At 42.7% G+C, this 17867-nt stretch overlaps 2 long non-coding RNA genes across 6 annotated transcripts in view; one reads left to right on the top strand and one right to left on the bottom strand.

Annotated features, from left to right (window-relative positions):
• The window catches only part of LOC310767192, a 125802-nt gene extending 120518 nt beyond the window's left edge, over nucleotides 1-5284 (bottom strand). For 2 of the 5 annotated variants that reach the window (XR_014550701.1, XR_014550702.1), the window contains exons 1-2: nucleotides 5207-5284; nucleotides 2514-2664 (exon numbers count right to left, since the gene is read on the bottom strand). This is a non-coding gene — a long non-coding RNA (uncharacterized lncRNA). Of the gene's footprint in view, nucleotides 1-514; nucleotides 914-2513; nucleotides 2665-2818; nucleotides 2935-3056; nucleotides 3770-5206 lie in introns of those variants that run through there. The other 3 variants (XR_014550704.1, XR_014550705.1, XR_014550703.1) reach the window with 3 other exon arrangements.
• An 80-nt stretch (nucleotides 5285-5364) lies between these two features.
• LOC310767199 lies at nucleotides 5365-16927 on the top strand. Its single transcript, XR_014550717.1, has 2 exons — nucleotides 5365-5519; nucleotides 16643-16927. It is a non-coding gene; the product is annotated as an uncharacterized lncRNA (long non-coding RNA).
• Nucleotides 16928-17867: the final 940 nt, after the last annotated feature.

Raw genomic sequence — 17867 nt, 5'->3', positions numbered from 1 at the left:
GACTCTGCCTGCAGCAAGAGAGCCAGAGAGTCGTGGGAAATGTCTGCGAACTGCAAACAGCAGCTGGATCAGAGCTGGTGAGGTAGGGGAAGAATTAGGACCGAGGTTTTTTTGTGGGGGAGTCCAGTGCTCTCTAGTTTTGAATACTTGCAAGGGAAGTGGAAGAATTACAGTGGTACCTCGGGTTGTGAACTTAATTCGTTCCGGAGGTCTGTTCTTAACCCAAAACTGTTCTTAACCTGAGGCGCGCTTTCACTATTGAGGCCTCCCGTTGCCAGCGCATGATTTACATTCTCATCCTGGGGCAAAGTTCTCAACCTGAGGTACTAATTCCGGGTTAGCGGAGTTTGTAACCCGAAGCGTTTGTAACCCGAGGTGCCACTGTACTCAATTTCTGACAAAAAGTTCAGGGATTCAGAATTAGGGGGAAGAAACAACATCTGCCTTTTAAGCCCTTCTTTGTGTGGGAATGGAAGGGCAGGTGAAGCTTGTTTGGCAAAAAGAAGACTCTGCATGTGTTCAGAGGCACTTTTAATATATTTCTGTAGGCGGGTAGCTACATCTCTGGGCATAATTTGCTGACCCTTGACCCTTGTTATATTCCCCGGGTTAGTATCTTCCTTCTTTTCTTCTGTGCCGACACTTTCATTCCTTCAAATCTGTCTGCTGTTCATTTTCAAGTTTTCCCATTATGACTGTTGCTAAAGCAGTTCTTGGGCAATTGCAAAACAAGGCCCTATGTTTAGCAGTCAATTGTCTCGCAGAAGTACTTCTCTGGGTGCGGGTGAAAAGATACGAAGGCACAAAGAGTGCACAAAGGATTTCTATAGCCGTCTTTCTTGGTGACGGGAGTACGATGCTGTGTTAGGCAGAAATTGCCTCTCTGACATAGTAAGCCTGTAGCATCTCATGTCTAAGGAGGATGACAATGGATAGTTCAAGTCGGATGATATATGCTTGTTTTGAAGAAAAGCACTCCTTAGAACAATTCATGCCTGGATTAGCAGTGTTTAACTGCATTGGTGATAACATAGCTCACACTGCAGGATAGGGTGTGTGTTTGTGCATATGTGTGCACACACACATGCACAGAAAGGAGGGAGGGAGAGAGAAAGAAGGCTAGAGTAGTGCAGTAGTTATTTATTTTTTATTTCCACTCCTTATACCCCACCTTAGAAAACAAACAAACAAAAAACTTCAGGGCACCTTAAAGCAAACATGAAAAAGAAACAAATCAATAGCAAACAACGATGGCTTTCCAAAGCCAGAGAAAGCAGGTAAAATTAGAGCTGTGGTGGAAATGTCTTTTGTGACAATGCATTGAGTAGGCTAGAGCAGGGTGAAATAAAAACTCACCCCCCCCCAAAAAAAAAAAATCATAAGTGGAGAGGAAAAGAGTTTTCCAAAGTTTCCAGGAAGGGGCAGCATTGCTGCTTTACCTTAAAGCGGTAGCAAACTTTTGTTAGGGTAGAGAGGAAACAATAAACCACATATCGAGGTACAAACTCAGAACACCACAAAAGTTAGGTAAGCATCCCACCAACAAGAAGTTCACCATTTACCACACACCCCTTGATAATTTTTGAATTCAATTTGTCTCATTTACTGATGAATAATGGTAAAAAAAAAAAAAAAAACAAATGTGGGAGGTTTTTGTTTGTTTTTTGTCACAGCACTAGTACCCACAGACTCAGAAACCCCAAGGTTTGTGGAAATATGAAAGAATGTTCAAGGGGTAACCCAAAATGCAGTGAACCCCTCAAAAAACCCACTAAGAACTGAGCACAATTTATAGACACAGAATGCTGATGGGTCGTTTGGTGGCAGTGCCGTGCAGAGCGTTGGGTCATCATGTGCAAGGGTGGAATGGAATAGGTAAAGGTTAAAGACCCCTGAACAGTTAAGTCCAGTCAAAGGCGACTATGGGGTTGTGGCGCTCATCTCGCTTTTAGGCCAAGTGAGCTGGTGTTTGTCCACAGACAGCTTTCCAGGTCATGTGGTCAGCAGGACTAAACCGCTCCTAGTGCAACGGAACATCGTGACAGAAACCAGAGCGCACAGAAATGTTGTTTACCTTCCAGCCACAGCAGTATCTGTTTGTGTACGTTCAGTGGTATGCTTTCAAACTGCTAGGTTGGCAGGAGCTGGGACAGAGCAACTGGAGCTCACCCCGTCATGGGGATTCGAGTCATCAACCTTCCGATCGGCAAGCCCAAGAGGCTCAGTGGTTTAGACCACAGTGCCACCCACATCCCTGGAGTGGAATGGACTGTTACGGGGGTGGGACTGGCTGATAGTGAACAGCAGCACACCACATTCTTCGTTGCATTTCCCACTTGTTCTTTGATTACATTATGTATGGCCTCTGCTAGAGGAATATGCGAAGGAAATCCAGCTTTGAATTGGTGACTTGTAAATGAATTGGCAAATTGCCAGCGCAGTCATCTTTCTTGGAGGGGGAGATGATGCTGTATGGGAAATATGGAATGCATAAGGCCTAAAGAAATATTTACCTGTTACCCAACAAATCAGAAGAATTTCCAGCCCACCTACAAGCTTGTGACTGGCTGCTCATTTGCCTCCTGCTGTTTGTGTTAAGGGCTGACCTTTCATTCTGTATAATTCATGAGGTATCAGGTTGCTTTTCTTGGCCACAATTGGCAGCTGCACAATTGAGACAATGCCGCACAATTAATCAGCAGTTCAGCTTCCTTGTTTGCTAATGCATACCAAGTGTATACCAAATAATTGAGCAATCAATTATTTTTGTGAAAGGGTACTGAGTCTACTTGGATTTTGGTGCACATTTTACACACACCTACAAAGTCTTTATGTTCTCCATATGCTGAAATTCACAGCCTGGTTGCAATGTATGAGTTCGGCCTCTCCTGTGAAGGTTACTTGTAGGCAGTGGTGTAGCATCAGTTGCCGTGCCTGGGGCAAGGTGCAAAAGGGCCGGGGCCCACAGGAAGCTCCACCAGCCACTTCCCCCACCTCCTGAAAAAGTACTGTCATGCTTTAATAACCCTGGGTTAGCAATCATTTTTTAAACTTACTAGTGAGAAGGACACAACAGCCACGAGCCCTTTGATACCACTCGTTCCAGCCTCACAAAGTGGTGTTGGGTTGGCGGAACAGCATGAGGATCCAAAAGTGCAAGACCCTCTAAAGAAGGAACTTAACTGCATTTCAGTCTTGCGTCTTCCCTCTGACCTGCGCACGGTGGCCTGATCGTGCTGACAGCCCTTGACAGTGCAGCCCCACATCCCCTGCCATGTCTGGAGCGAAGCCCCAGTTCGCATCAGGAGCTGGCCTTGTGAGAAACAGCACCAGAGCTGCTGCTGGCATGATGGGAAGGGGCTGTGAGTCAGTGGGAGAGTATCCACTCTGCTTGCAGAAGGTCTCAGGCTGAATCCCTGGCATTTCCAGGTAAGGCGGTGTTCCTTCTGGTGTGCCCCGCCAGGCAGCTGCCTGCTCTCTTTAATTCCCTCACATTCTGCTCAGATGTATTTTGGCAACATGTGCAGTTACTGGCTTGGCATCAATATATTGTATCTGTCTTTCAAATAGAACTGTTGCATGTGTTCCAGCCATCCCTGTTGACCAGGGACTATCCCTGTTGAGCAGCAGCTCCTATCCCTGTCAAAATCTTGGTCTCCCTGCCCCTCTTTTCTTCGAAAGGTGGCTTTCGATGTTTCATGATAGCTGGTAGCATTCCGATCCAGAATCCAGCTGACTTGCTTCTGCCGGGGGACTCAGTGTTAAATCTCTGTGGGTTGGATGCATCTTGTCTTAGTGCGCACCCATATGAGCGCCTGCAAATGTGTGTAAAAGCACCACGCAGTGCACAGCCTGCCATTCCCCCACAAAACCCCGCAAGTGCTTAGGCATATTCTGAACTGTTGATACCATCTTGCCAACCGGAGATGTTTTGCAAATCCCTTTACCCAAAAAGAACAAACGCTCCCTTGGCTTTTTATAACCAGCAGAAAACAGGCTGCTGCAGAGGAAAAGAATATGCCGTATAACCAGGCAGAGGAGTGCATTCAAGCCTGGCAAAAAGAGGTGGTTCTATGGTTTGAAGCATTTCTCATTTAATGTTTTATTATGTTTTTATATAACATATTTTTCTGTATATAAGACACTCCATGTATAAGACGCCCCCTATTTTGGGAGACTCAGATTTAAGAAATTTGCACTACGCACTATCCATGTATAAGACGACCCCCCCCCCCCCGCTTTTTAGCTTAATTTTTAAAGAAAAAAACCTATTTTTATACGCAGAAAAGTACGGTATGTCAGAATCTGCCCAGAGTGGCTAGGGCAACCCAGTCAGATGGGTAGGGTACTAATACTAATACTAATACTAATACTAATACAGTGGTAGTACCTCGGGTTAAGAACTTAATTCATTCTGGAGGTCCGTTCTTAACCTGACACTGTTCTTAACTTGAGGTACCACTTTAGTTAATGGGGCCTCCCACTACCGCTGCATGTCAAGTATGCATTTAATAAGCCTACATTCTACCTAAAGAGCATAGGGAGACTTATATGTGGGAATTAGAGCCTGTTCTTCTTATATTCAGCATCAGAACTGTGATGGCCCCATTCAGATGTTTATTGCATCAAGAAGAACATTTGTGCAAGAGGGAAAAAAGACATTTGCCCCCTCTCCTTGCAACAATAAATGTGAAATCTTTGTTTGGGTCTCACATTTTTCAACTAGTCCTCACTACTGGGACTGGCATTTGGGAATGGCAGTCTAGCATGGAGTCAGGATAGGTGGGGAAGATAGGGAGAGGAAATGGGAGGTATACTAAACAGGAGGCATTAGTGAGTCAAGGATCTGCTGGTCCAGTATCCCAAGCAGGACATGCTGGACCACAAAGCCATCTTCTTAGCCCCCTCACTTGTAAAGCTTAGATCCTTTCCATACTTATCTAGATCTTATTCCTGGTTCCTTATCTTCTCCTTCTTGGTTATTTTTTTCAAATACAGAGAAAAGGCTGCTATCAAGTGGAGAAAGGAAATGTGGTTGTATGAATCAGTCCCAAAGTCACACATAAAGTTGATTATTTGATGGGTACGGGGTTATGAATGTATATCTATTGGCCTCAACTTGATGGGTTACAAACTGGCAAACCAATATAAAACTTTTTCCCAATAGTAAAAGTTAATATATCCCCCAAATAAAAATATTCATCACCTGTTATGGAGATCCATCTTGACAGGGCTGAGATGCAGTCTGACTGTTAACTGTTTCTGGCTTTACCAAGACTTAAAGCATATCCTCTTTGTGACATCACACATGACATCAGAATGACATGTTTGCATTCAGCCTAGACTATCTCCATGCCAACAGCAATGGCCAGTAAACTTCTGCAACCAAGTAACCATCAGCCCGACTACCCAGTTGTTTCTAGTTAGACTAATTATTATTTTTGCTCTCATAATCGAAGTCTGAAGAAGAGCTTGTGTATAATCTGAAAACCTGCTTCCACTGTTAAAGAAAACTAATTGTTAAGGACTGAGCAGAGGAGGAATGGTGACTCTTCTAGGGAGGAGGAAGAGGAAGACAGTATAGATTTACAACAAGGGTTTGAGCAGCTCAGAGGCAGATGAGGGGGGAAACTGGGAAATCGTGGGAGAGCCAGGACAACACCCAGCTGAAAGCATTCCAGACCCTCCATCTCCCAGAACAGTCTGTAACCTGAAGCGTCTGTAATCTGAAGCGTCCATAACCTGAGGTACTACTGTGCTTTATTATTTATACCCCGCCCATCTGGCTGGGTTTCCCCAGCCACTCTGGGCGGCTGCCAACAGAATATTAAAAACATGATAAAACATCAAACATTAAAAACTTCCCTAAAGAGGGTCGCCTTCAGATGTCTTCTAAAAGTCAGATAGTTGCTGATTTCCTTGACATCTGATGGGAGGGCGTTCCACAGGCACCACTACCGAGAAGGCCTTCTGCCTGGTTCCCTGTAATCTCACTTCTCGCAGTGAGGGAACTGCCAGAAGGCCCTCAGAGCTGGACCTCAGTGAACGATAGGGGTGGATCCCTGTGAGATCGCGCCAAATGTCCCTAGGTTCCAGCATCCTGTTTTCACTGCGGCTAACAGAGAAGCCTGGACTGAGCTCACCTTGTTTGCATATGCTCATCTTGCTTCTCCTTTTTATGCAACAGGCTGGTTTCCTTGGAAGCTGCTGAACATCTGTACAAGGGCAGGGATGGCAGTTGCTCGATGGACTCGTAGCTCACATCATCACACTGTCCCCCTGAGCCTTCGGGGAAAGTAAAGCGAAGCAGCTTCCCTACAGCTTCCCTGTGGCAAGCGGGTGATGAAAACACTTCTCTTGCACAGTCAGGCTGCGACTGCAAGCAAAACACTTCTTTCCCCCTTAAGAAAATATGTGCTTAATTAACAAAATCACCCAAGAGAGCCAGATTGCAGAGCCCCAAAGGCCACAAGTTTGACATCCCTGATCCATCTAATTTAAACTGAAATATTCACTTCTCAAATTCTTTGCAATTAATTATAAATTCACACTTGTTGGAATTACTGTGGGGATGAAGTGACATCTTTCCCCATGAAGAGCTCTTCCCCCATAACTATGTTTCAATAAGCTGTGCTTTCTGGGCGTGGGGTTATTTTTTTAGATGAACAGCAACATGGCTATTGTCCAGTCATTAAAAAAAATCTAGTAAATCTAATATCATTTTATACTCTACTGTACTCCAAATATGGAACTGTGGAATGGAGTCTCTCGGCCATTAGAATAAACTAATTACTAATATATTAAGGAAGCTAATTGCAATAGATCCATTTTAAAAAAAGAAGAATTGGTCCCTCAATCCAGCTTTATTTTACACTTTTAAAACTACAGTATTCACTGGATCAGAGATGTATAGATGAAAAAAATATTTAAATTTCAACAATACAGTGCATTGTAGAATGTTTATTGTGATTGCATTTCTTCGTGACAACCAAAAATATATGTGCACCTAAGAAATAATGATATGTAGTCAAAACGCAGTGGGGGGGGGGGAGGAGCAATGTCATTTGTACCAACAATCCAAGGTCTGTTCTTGAATGTATTTGCTTAAATTGAAGGTGGGAGAGAAGTGCAGTTCCAAAACATGTGTTTCAGTTACTTTTCCTCATAACAACCACAAACAGATATGCTCCCGAGGAATGCTCACATGTAGCCTGAAACAAAATTGCCTGTCTGTAAGACTGCCAAGCCAGGATGAGACATCATGTAACCATTTTAGTCGGAAAGGGCTAGCTGTAAACAACTACATTAAACACACTGATAGACGTGTACAACGTTGTATAGTGAAATATTCTTTTTTTGATCGGTCTCTCTCCCTGTGGAAGGGATGGGGGGGGGGAATCTGATTCAGATCACATTTTAAGGCAAGCCTACTTAGTCAGCACTTTCTGAAAAACATACACAAAGCATAGCCACCCAGCAAAATCTGCACCTTTCCCAAATTTTGCAGTGTGGTTCTTCTTCTTTTTGTACAACCTGAGGTAAAGTGTTCATAACAGGCATATATTCGCAAAAACTATGCAGAAATGCTTTACAATGGGGGAGCCTGCGTTGCAAAAATGTTTACGGTAGGCAGCATTGCATCCCAATGTGTCTATTAGGGGAAATTCACTCTGAAATCCTGATGGAATTACATAAGGACCTTTTTTTAAAAAAAACAAAAACAAACAAGTGACAAAATGGTGCGGAAATGTGGAAAACTGAATTTAAGGTTGCCGCTTTTCCAAAGTTGTAGCCACGCTCAAGGCGGCATACAAAAGTAGTCAAACAATAAATGAACGTCAAAAAGTATACAACAAAATCAGAAACTTTCCTCATAAATCTTAAGATACAAAAAATTAGTAGCAGCAGCAGCAACAACAACAACGCCCCCTAAACAATACCCCAGGCAGCTCTCACAAATTTTAAAATAACATTAACTTATCTGTAGGCCATTTTCCTTTGCCCAGACCATTGGTCTAGAAGACAGAGTAAGTGACTGGATGTGTGAAGTGTATACTTCTCATATTATAATAACATCTGCCGACGCCCTTCTCCAAGCACCTCTCCCATTAGAGGTGAGGTAGACTTGAACAAGCCAGAGGACTTTTTAAATGGCAGCGTTGACCCAGTTATGGGATGCCCTCTCCAAATGCGTTTGCCTGGCACCAACTTCCCCAGACTCCATGCGCCTTGCACAAATTAAAACACCAAGAACAAAATCCAAAAAGCTAAAAACATAAAGTATGGTCTTTTTAAAAAGCAATTAAACTCTAATAGAATTAGAATTGTCATCCTTTGTGTACCGGACAAAAACACTTTTCAGATCAAAGAGTTCTCTGCCTTTTCGAAGATGTTATCTACTGTTTTTTACAGCTGCCAAGACCACATAACACCGGTCTTGAAAGACCTACATTGGCTCCCAGTACATTTTCAATCACAATTCAAAGTGTTGGTGCTGACTTTTAAAGCCCTTAACGGCCTTGGCCCAGTATACCTGAAGGAGCGTCTCCACCCCCATCATCCAGCCCGGACACTGAGGTCCAGCTCCAAGGGGCTTCTGGTGGTTCCCTCACTGTGAGAAGTGAGATTACAGTGAACCAGGCAGAGGACCTTCTCAATAGTGGTGCCTGACCTGTGGAACACCCTCCCATCAGATGTCAAAGAAATAAACAACTATCTGATGTTTAGAAGTCATCTGAAGGCAGCCCTGTTTAGGGAAGCTTTTAATGACTGATGTTTTAATGTACTTTTAATCTTTTGTTGGAAGCCACCCAAAGTGGCTGGGGAAACCCAGTCAGATGGGTGGGGAATAAATAATAATAAATTATTATGATTATGATTATTATTCGACTACTACATTTTAGGGTGTTGCTTGTTTCGTGTCTGCACATTGCACAAAATCCAATATGACAAAAGTAGCATTGCTGCGTTATAAACAAACAAAAAGAAAGGATGAATAGGGGAGCCTATCAGATGTTTTCTCTCTTTCTCTCCGCCAAGTATATGAAACTAAAACAACACGCCAACCACTTATCTATATTTACCGAAAAGTAAGTCCCACTGGGTCTAATGGGAAACCCTCCCTAGAAAATGTGCATAGGATTACAGTTTTCAGCACACTTAGTGGGGAGAAAGTAACATTGAGCTCGGTGTGACTTGCTTCTGAGGGAACGTGCTTAGAATCATAGGACACTTCATCTCTCAGGTTTGAGAATGCATAGGACAGAGATCACTTCCTCTTCAACTGCACATAGGGGCTTGACATTGAAAAAAAGCAGAAAGGTTGGAAGGGAGGAGAAAGCTTGCTTTTATCCTAGTGCCAGCCCTATTCTGTCTCTCTTTCTTTATAATGTTTTAGGGTGTCCGCTTTTTAACAAAGCCCCCAGAGTGGTTGATGAGTAAAACTAATGCTAATTTAAAATAATGTATAGTGTAATGTATAACAACAGATCTGGATATTCCGCAAAAGAGGAAGGGTACCTTTATATATGCGAGAGTTCAGATTGCGGCAAAATGGAAGAGTAATGAAATCCCCTCTATACAAGATTGGATCCAAAAGCTGACAGAATATGCCAAATTAGACGGTCTATCAGAAAAAGTAAAGAATAAATCAAAACAGGAATTTGTCTCAAAATGGGAGGTTTTCAAAGAATATTTGAAAAATAAATATAGTAGTTTAAATTCTGTTGCCGCATTTGAGGAACTTCAGTAATAGTTGCAAGGTAGATATAAGAAATTAGATATATTAAGAAAAAGTTTAATTATGATAAAAGTATATTGGCAATAAGTAATATGAAATCAAAATATGGAATAGACAGGAGGTTGGGTCTTTAGAGTTAAGACCAATTTTTGTTTTATTGTTTGTTAAGAAAATTATGTGTCTATGGTTATTCCTGTGTGTGATTTGGTATTTGTGTTTTTTTTTCCTTGCTGTATCAATTAAAATAATAATAATATTGTATATTGACATAGTTTAGCAAGAAGAAGAAAAAACCCAGGTGATTAAAAAAGAATAGGACCAGTTGTTTTCAAGCCAGCTTAAGTATTGTGTTGAAAGGTCAGGTTATTTTTATTTATTTTTTAAAAAAAACAACAGGGAAAAGTTTTCGCCTGGTGCAACAAAGACTTTGAATAGAGCACCGGGTGAGCCTCCTTGAGGAGGACATGCCACATGCAGCACACCACAACTATAGAGATGTATACAAAGGCACTTATAAATTAGTTAACATAATCAGCAGTGGCGTAGCGTGGGGGGTGCAGGGGGGGCGGGCCGCACCGGGCGCAACATCTGGGGTTAGGGCAAATCCATGGGTTAGGGGGCGCAAATCCACGGGTTAGGGGGCGCAAATCCACGGGTTAGGGGGCGCAAATTACTTGCCTTGCCCCGGGTGCTGACAACCCACGCTACGCCACTGATAATCAGTGCTATTTTTCTAGAAAAACAGGTGCTCTTACAATGGTGCATACCTAAGATGTGCCAGAATTGAGTTCTGATGAGTTCTGGCTAATCATAGGTTTATATATTTCAGGTTTATCCATTTCAATAATTTTACAGTTAATTTACCATTTCAAAACTTGACATCTTTCCCCCTCTTTATGTGGTTCCTTAAATTTATTTTTAATATCTTCTGCATATCCAACTTAACTTAATCATTTATTCATCTACTTTCTTATGGAACTGCAGGTTATTACAATAATCCTGCCAATGTTCTTATCTGTTTACAATCTATCTGTAAATATTCAATAAACGATCTCCATTCTTTTATAAAAAGTTTGTTATCTTGATTTCTTATTTTTCCAGTAATTGTCACCATTTCTGCATATTCCATAAGTTTTTGCATCCATTCTTCCTTTGCTAGGACTTCTTTCCATTTTGGGGCAAGTAACGCTCTTGCTGCTGTAGTAGCACACATGAATAAGTTTCTGTACAGTTTGAGAGGTTTTGTCCCTATAATTCCCAAAAGGAAAGCCTAGTTCCGGCTGATAAACCCCCCCTGAAAATAACTGAAAAGGCCCTTTCTCCAGTCACTGCCCTCCTCACTTCAGAGGATGTGACCAGGGTAGGGGGCAAAAAGACTCAGAAATTTCACACCACCGATGATCTTAAACAGCCATGGCTTCCTTCAAAGAACGTGGAAACTTTAGTTTGTTAAAGGTGCCAAAGATTGTTAGGAGAACCCTATTCCCCACACAGAGCTACAGTTCTCAAACAGGTATTATAAGAAAAAACTGCTCCTTTTCCCTAATGGCGTATTCAAGAGCCCGTATAGAGTCCTTAAGTGGGTTCCCTATTGGTAGGAGAAAATAACAGAGGCCAACTAGAGTATATTGAGAAGCAAAGCGGCTAGTAAGCCTGATCTTTATTAAACTGTTGCAACAGGGTCGCCACTCACCACATGCAGGAGGGAAGAGAACCCTGAACAATGGTGCACAAGTCCTTATATAGGCTTTTGAAATTGCCCACCCTGTAGCCCAAGACTACCCCTCTAAAAATCATACATACATCACAGAAGGAGGCGGTCTACAGCAGAGAAGGCGGTCTTCAATAGAAATCCTGTCTGCCAGGATACCTGATAATGGTCACTGACTGCATTACGTGGGCAGCCTGACCATTCTTTTTCTGATAGTTAATACTTTAGTTCCTGAATCCAGGTCACAGGCTCACCCTGTTCATACATAAATATGCCCTTAAGACAGGATCTGCAAGCAAAAAGGGCAATGGGGAGGCTTTCCCACCTCCTCCCTCCTTGCAGAGAAATATTTGAGGTCAATTTGGGAGAGTCAAAATGGCTTCAGGATTGCTCTCCTGCAGCCTACTATTTCAGACACGTGGTTTATATACTTATGTGTGTTAACTGATATTTGAGATCTTAGAATTCTTATAACACTGGTTTAACAGTCAATCCCTCTTCCCAAAAAACTTGGGACAGGAAAAGAAATCTCCTCACCATTCTCAGGACCCTTAAACTATAGTTCTCAAGCTATAGTTCCCAAAATTCTATGGGGGAAGCCATGACTGTTTAAAGTGGTTGGACTACATGAATCTCAAGATCCCTTCGAGTGCTACAATTCTATGATACTGCTTTAAATGCAAAGTTTAGATGAGTCCTCAGTCTCTCCAGTCTCCGATAAAGGTACCACTTCTGGAGCAGGGAGAGTTCCAGTTATAGCAACCTCCAACGCTCTTTCCTGGATGTGTTTTGACTTAGGACCATCCACACTGTTCCAATTTGTTGGCATGTAATGCATGTCGCACATAATTCTAGGTTATTAAATTCCTGAAGCATGCAATACACAAACTTAATAGATTTTATGCAAATTGTTATATAACAAAATAACAGCAGATGGTACTCATCACATCAGAATCTTTCCATAACAATTTCATATTTTGTTTAAATTAAACAAAACATAACGGTGCCTCAGTGGCCTCTAACTTATTTTAATTTATTCTACCCTACTGTTTTCCTTGCTATTTCCGCATCCCTTTGCACAACATAGCAATAAAATATTTGTTTTAATATTCCTTAGATATTTAGTAGTTTACTATTTTTGAATGGTACAAGGGACTAGTAAAGTTATTTGTTTGTTCATCCCCCCCCCTCCATCAGAGGGAAATCTATTGCTAGAAATATGGTACATAACTCACAACACAATACAGCCTAGAGGAGAGAATTAAAGCTTTACTCCAGAAATCTTCAACTAGTATCTTTTTAAGCTCGATTTTTTTATATATACATTTCCATAATGCTTCCCCCTCAAAACTCACTCCTTTTCCATCTTTTCTGCCTCTGGCATAGTCAGAAGATAAATGATAGAACAAATCAACCTGAAAGGAGTTATGAAAACAAAACAAAAACATCAGAAATAGGGAGCTAGGGAAAATAAAAACAATATAACTCCATTCTAGCTGCAGAGATGTTTAGAGCGCATGAGAATAGAGCTGTATACATATTGTTGCATCTCTGAGCAGTATCAAATTCCATACTGTCTTGGAATGAGGAACAGCAGAGACTATAGTGTCTTCAGGATATAGGGTTTATTTACATACATGCACACACACACACACACACACAGTGGTACCTCGGGTTACATACGCTTCAGGTTACAGACTCTGCTAACCCAGAAATAGTGCTTCAGGTTAAGAACTTTGCTTCAGGATGAGAACAGAAATTGTGCTCCGGCGGCGCAGCAGCAGCAGGAGGCCCCATTAGCTAAAGTGGTGCTTCAGGTTAAGAACAGTTTCAGGTTAAGTACGGACCTCCGGAAGGAATTAAGTACTTAACCTGAGGTACCACTGTATACACACACACACACACAAACAACCTGAGCCTACAATGGAGGGGCTCACAGCATTAACACACCAAGAGGGTCTTGATTCTACCATAGCCACAGCCTCAGATTCAAAACAGAAATCAGTCATGGCTCTGTCTCTCAGCTGCCCAGCCTGCAGCTTCTAGTTTCTAGCCCACCCAACTCTGGCCTTTTGTCTTTAACTACCGGACAGTTCAGGGAGACAGCGGTCCCATCCATCTGTTCTGTGGCACAGAGCTATTTCCTTTGTTACATTTGTGGCCCATACTTTGGGAGCCATTCCAAAGAAACATGTCTGGCTATTCCTGCAGTCAGATCCTTGTTAGATCCAGGAATCAGAGAGGACTCGGGCCTACAGCCTCCCCCAACCAACAACCCACAGCAATATATTTTGTTACGGAGCAAAATTCACATGCACAAGAAGACATGAGAGGCAGGAAGTATGTTTTTGGATGCTATTTTTTCACTTAGAATCACAGAATTGTAGAGTTGGAAAAGACTCTGAGGACCACCTAGGCCAATCCTCAGCCATGCAGGAATATTCAGCCGTCCCTTGCAAGATCTTTATCTAAAAAAACAAGCTCTCTGCATTTTGTCACGCTAGCGTGTGACCAAGAAAGAAAACACAGAATCCATGGGACAAGAGCGTCTTTCAGCAGCTGGCCTAAACCTCTGGCCTACCTGGCAATTGGTCAGTACATCAAGTCCCCATTCCAGGCTCAATCCAGGTGTCCAAAGCAAAGCTCAGTCCCACAGAGATAATGAAGTATCAGAGCTGAGATTCTTCAACATGGGCATTTAAGCAGACCTCAGCTGTGCTGCCCTTTTTATACTTTGCCTGCTGATTGCAGCATCTGGGCTTGATGAGGCAGGTGACTCTCACCTGTTCCAAGCCGACCACAGCTGAGGAATCACACACTTCCTCTCAGAGCTAGCGAGCCCCACCTGGCCAACTAGGGAGCTGGGCTGTGGGCTCTTGCCAACCCCAGCCTCCTGGAGCTCTCTGCCCATTGCTCCCTATGCCTCAGAGCTCACCATGTTCATAAAGACAGGGTCCCCTCTGGCTATGCTGATGGCTCCTGCTGCTCTGGTTCCTGTGCACTGACCCCCATCCTCCATGGTTAATGGTTGCTAGGAATTGTAACACTGTGAGGGATAAACTACCATACCCAGAATTCTCAAGGGTGGAAACGAGCTCTAAAAGTATAGTGTGGGCATTGTAGTTTGACTATATTCCAATTAGACATTAGAGAGCCCTGGGTTGTCATGTGACTAACTCTGCAGGCTTCACTCTTTGCTGCTTGAGTGCTGGCCGATTTGGTTTGGAGGACCAAAATAAGCAAAGACGGTGATGCCATTATTCCCCCCTTTCGTTAGGAGGGTTCCCTTCTTCAGTTCACAAGGGCAGAGCCATTCCTGTCTGGACTGAAAACAGACCCTCCAAGTCTCCCTATTTTCCAGGGATGTCCCTGATTTAGAGAAGCAGTCCTGGTTTCTGATTTGATCCTGGAAAGTCTCGCTTTTCCTTAGGATGTCCGCATTTTCATTGGAGAAATGTTGGAGGGTATAGAGTTATCTGACCCCCCCCCCCCCTGCAAGTAGTCTGAAGATAACCCTGTATAGGGAAGGGGTTTTTTAAAATATATATATATATTTGATTTTTATTATGCTTTTAAATTTGTTGGAAGCTGCCCAGAGTGGCTGGGGCAACCCAGTCAGATGGGTGGGGTAGAAATACCATATTTACTTGAATCAGAACCTTGAAACAAACAAACAAAAGTATTTGCTATCAAATATAAATGTGCCATCCAATCTAATGCACACTTTAATTTTTGCAACGTAATTTGGCCCAAAGAGGTGAGCATTAGATTTGAGTAAATACGGTAGTAAAATTATCATTATGGAAAGGGACATACATATTTTTATCAGAACAAAAGGTGGAGGGTATGTGGAAAAAAGCAGGGATGCTGTTAGGCATCTGTGCCCTCCCCACACAACATATGGCTGTTGATTCATCTAGGATGACTGTTGTGGAGGGTGGGGGTGATTTTTTAAAAAAAACCAGTCCTCCTGTCAGACTGGGAATATCCCCTCAGTCACCCAGTTTAGGATATTCCTCCATTCTTCTGCAGCATTTTTTTCCTTTCAGAGAAGCAAGGGCCTAATGTCTATGTCAGACAAAGCCTGGATAATAAAGAAAATGGTAACGCCAAAACATACTGTCTGAGAGAAACTGAAACAGCATCATGAGGCAAGGATGACAGTTGGTCTACCTTCTCTCTGTGATGGCCTCATGGGGGGGGGGGACTATCCCATGAGCCCTTGCAGAAGAGGGAGGGGAAAGGCTATAAAAAGCTGCTTCCCTTGGAATTCACAACCGTTTTGCTTTGAGAGCTTCCCACGCATTCAGCCTCAAGTTAGAGCCTTCAACTGAGCAATTTTGTGTCACTGGTTGACACAAAATCCTGCCCCCCTCAACCTGATTGGCACTTGGTTTGCCCCCCCCCCCCCGCTTTCCCTCAATGAAATTATGGCTTTCCTCTGTTAGGCAGAAGAACATTGTTTGTATGGGTGGAACTGGCATTGGTCAGGATCGACATATTACAGTGGTACCTTGGGTTACAGACGCTTCAGGTTACAGACTCTGCTAACCCAGAAATAGTACCTCAGGTTAAGAACTTTGCTTCAGGATGAGAACAGAAATTGTGTGGCAGCAGCACAGCGGGAGGCCCCATTAGCTAAAGTGGTACCTCAGGTTAAGAACAGTTTCAGGTGAAGGACTGACCTCCAGAACGAATTAAGTTCTTAACCCGAGGTAAAACTGTATAGGGGCCTGAGGAGAGGACTGGCCATGGCAAACCCAAGCATGGGTTTGATATCTGCCCGGTTGGAATCTGCACCCTGGTCCCCTGTGAGACCTTGCTTGCTTGGCTTGCACCATGGCAAGGTTCAACACTGGCCAACTCCCATCATACAGAGTTGCAGCGGTCCAAACCCAGTGGATCCATTCCATCAACATGAGGCATGTTGAATGATGAACTGATCCTGGGACCCAATGCCATACCAAGCCTTGCCCTGCCTGCAGCTGTTGATAAAGATTTGGCCTGATTTTATCCCACCACCGTTGTACAGTCTGGTTATTTTGCTGCTCTCATGGGTCACATGATGTGCCTGTCTGGGCAAACACATATGCCTTATGTAATTTATTCTCTCTGAGTGTCAAACAAAAGTTGGGAGCTGAGGATCACGTTGTGTGGAAGCTTGCATGACAAAATGTACTCTGTTGTTTGAGGTGCCAGAGATTCCCCTGTATCTCCCTTCATCTCCGATGCTTTGAGCTGTCACTGAAGCTGGCAGAGGGTCCTCCATCCCACCCACCTTCTGCCAAGGCTGAAGTTTCCCACTTCTCATTGACAATTGTGCGAACATACTCAGGCAGTGGTACCTCGTCGTCATTGCTGCAGCCTTCTGCAGGAAGGTGAATTTCCCGAGCAAGTGCACCATATAAAAATATCAACATAATTCGGAAAGAGGAGCAATTGTGATGAATTAAATATTATTCTAAATAATGCAACAACTGTGCTGTTGATTGGACCATTTGTTTTAATATTTCATTAATTGAAACTCTGCATTTCCCTGATATTGTGCTGCTGCTGCTAAACAAAGTCACAGGTCAACGAAATTAAGTAATAGGATGTAACATTCTGCGCTTTTAAAAATGTTTATGTTCCGTGCAAATGTTCTTTGTCATTATGATACAGTAGCTCTCTGTTCTCACTAGGCACTTATTTTTCTTTCTCTAACTAGATATGAGCCTAACAGGCAGCTCAGGTTTTTCCCCCTTAACTAATTACAGGAGAAAGGGAGCCCTGAGGCTCTGTTCAGACAACATTTTATTCCATTTTCCTGAAGTTTCTTTACCTGATAATTTCCATGTTTTATGTGCTTTTTCACATGGCTTAAAAGCCATGTCTGGAAATCTAGCAGAATCCAGTGGAAATGTAGTGCTTGTTGTCATGTTAATTGGTTCCAGTAAGAAATTCTGTTTGTAACCTCATTAACCATGGAATTTGGGGCAGCATTCCTTTTAAAACGTTTTTATTTGATTTTACAGATATAAATTTCTAGCAAAGCCAAATACATATCCATTTAAAGAGATTTCTCTGAATCTCGAGACCCCCATCCCCTCCATGGGTCCTAACGCCAACATTTTCAACTGCATATTATATCATAATCTATATTTTATATCTGTCCATATTGACCATAGTATTTGTTACATCACAAGTGAAATTAAAATCCTGCTAACGCTTTCATCTGCTTACAGTGGTCTCCTAAGTAAATTATAATTTCCCCCCATTCTTTATTGAAGTTTTTGTCTTCTTGGTTCTTGAGCTTTCCGGTCAGTTTTGCTATTTCAGTGTAGTCTAACAGCTTGGCTTGCCATTCCTCTCTGGTGGGGACTCTTTCTTCTTTCCATCTCTGCGCTACTAGTATCCATGCTACTGTTGCTGCTTACA

The sequence above is a fragment of the Podarcis filfolensis genome, assembly GCF_964270895.1.
Source record: "Podarcis filfolensis genome assembly, chromosome: 7".
NCBI classification, from domain to species: Eukaryota; Metazoa; Chordata; class Lepidosauria; order Squamata; family Lacertidae; genus Podarcis; species Podarcis filfolensis.
Note: the sequence above shows the minus strand (reverse complement) of the source record. Positions and strands in the feature narration are given on the sequence as shown.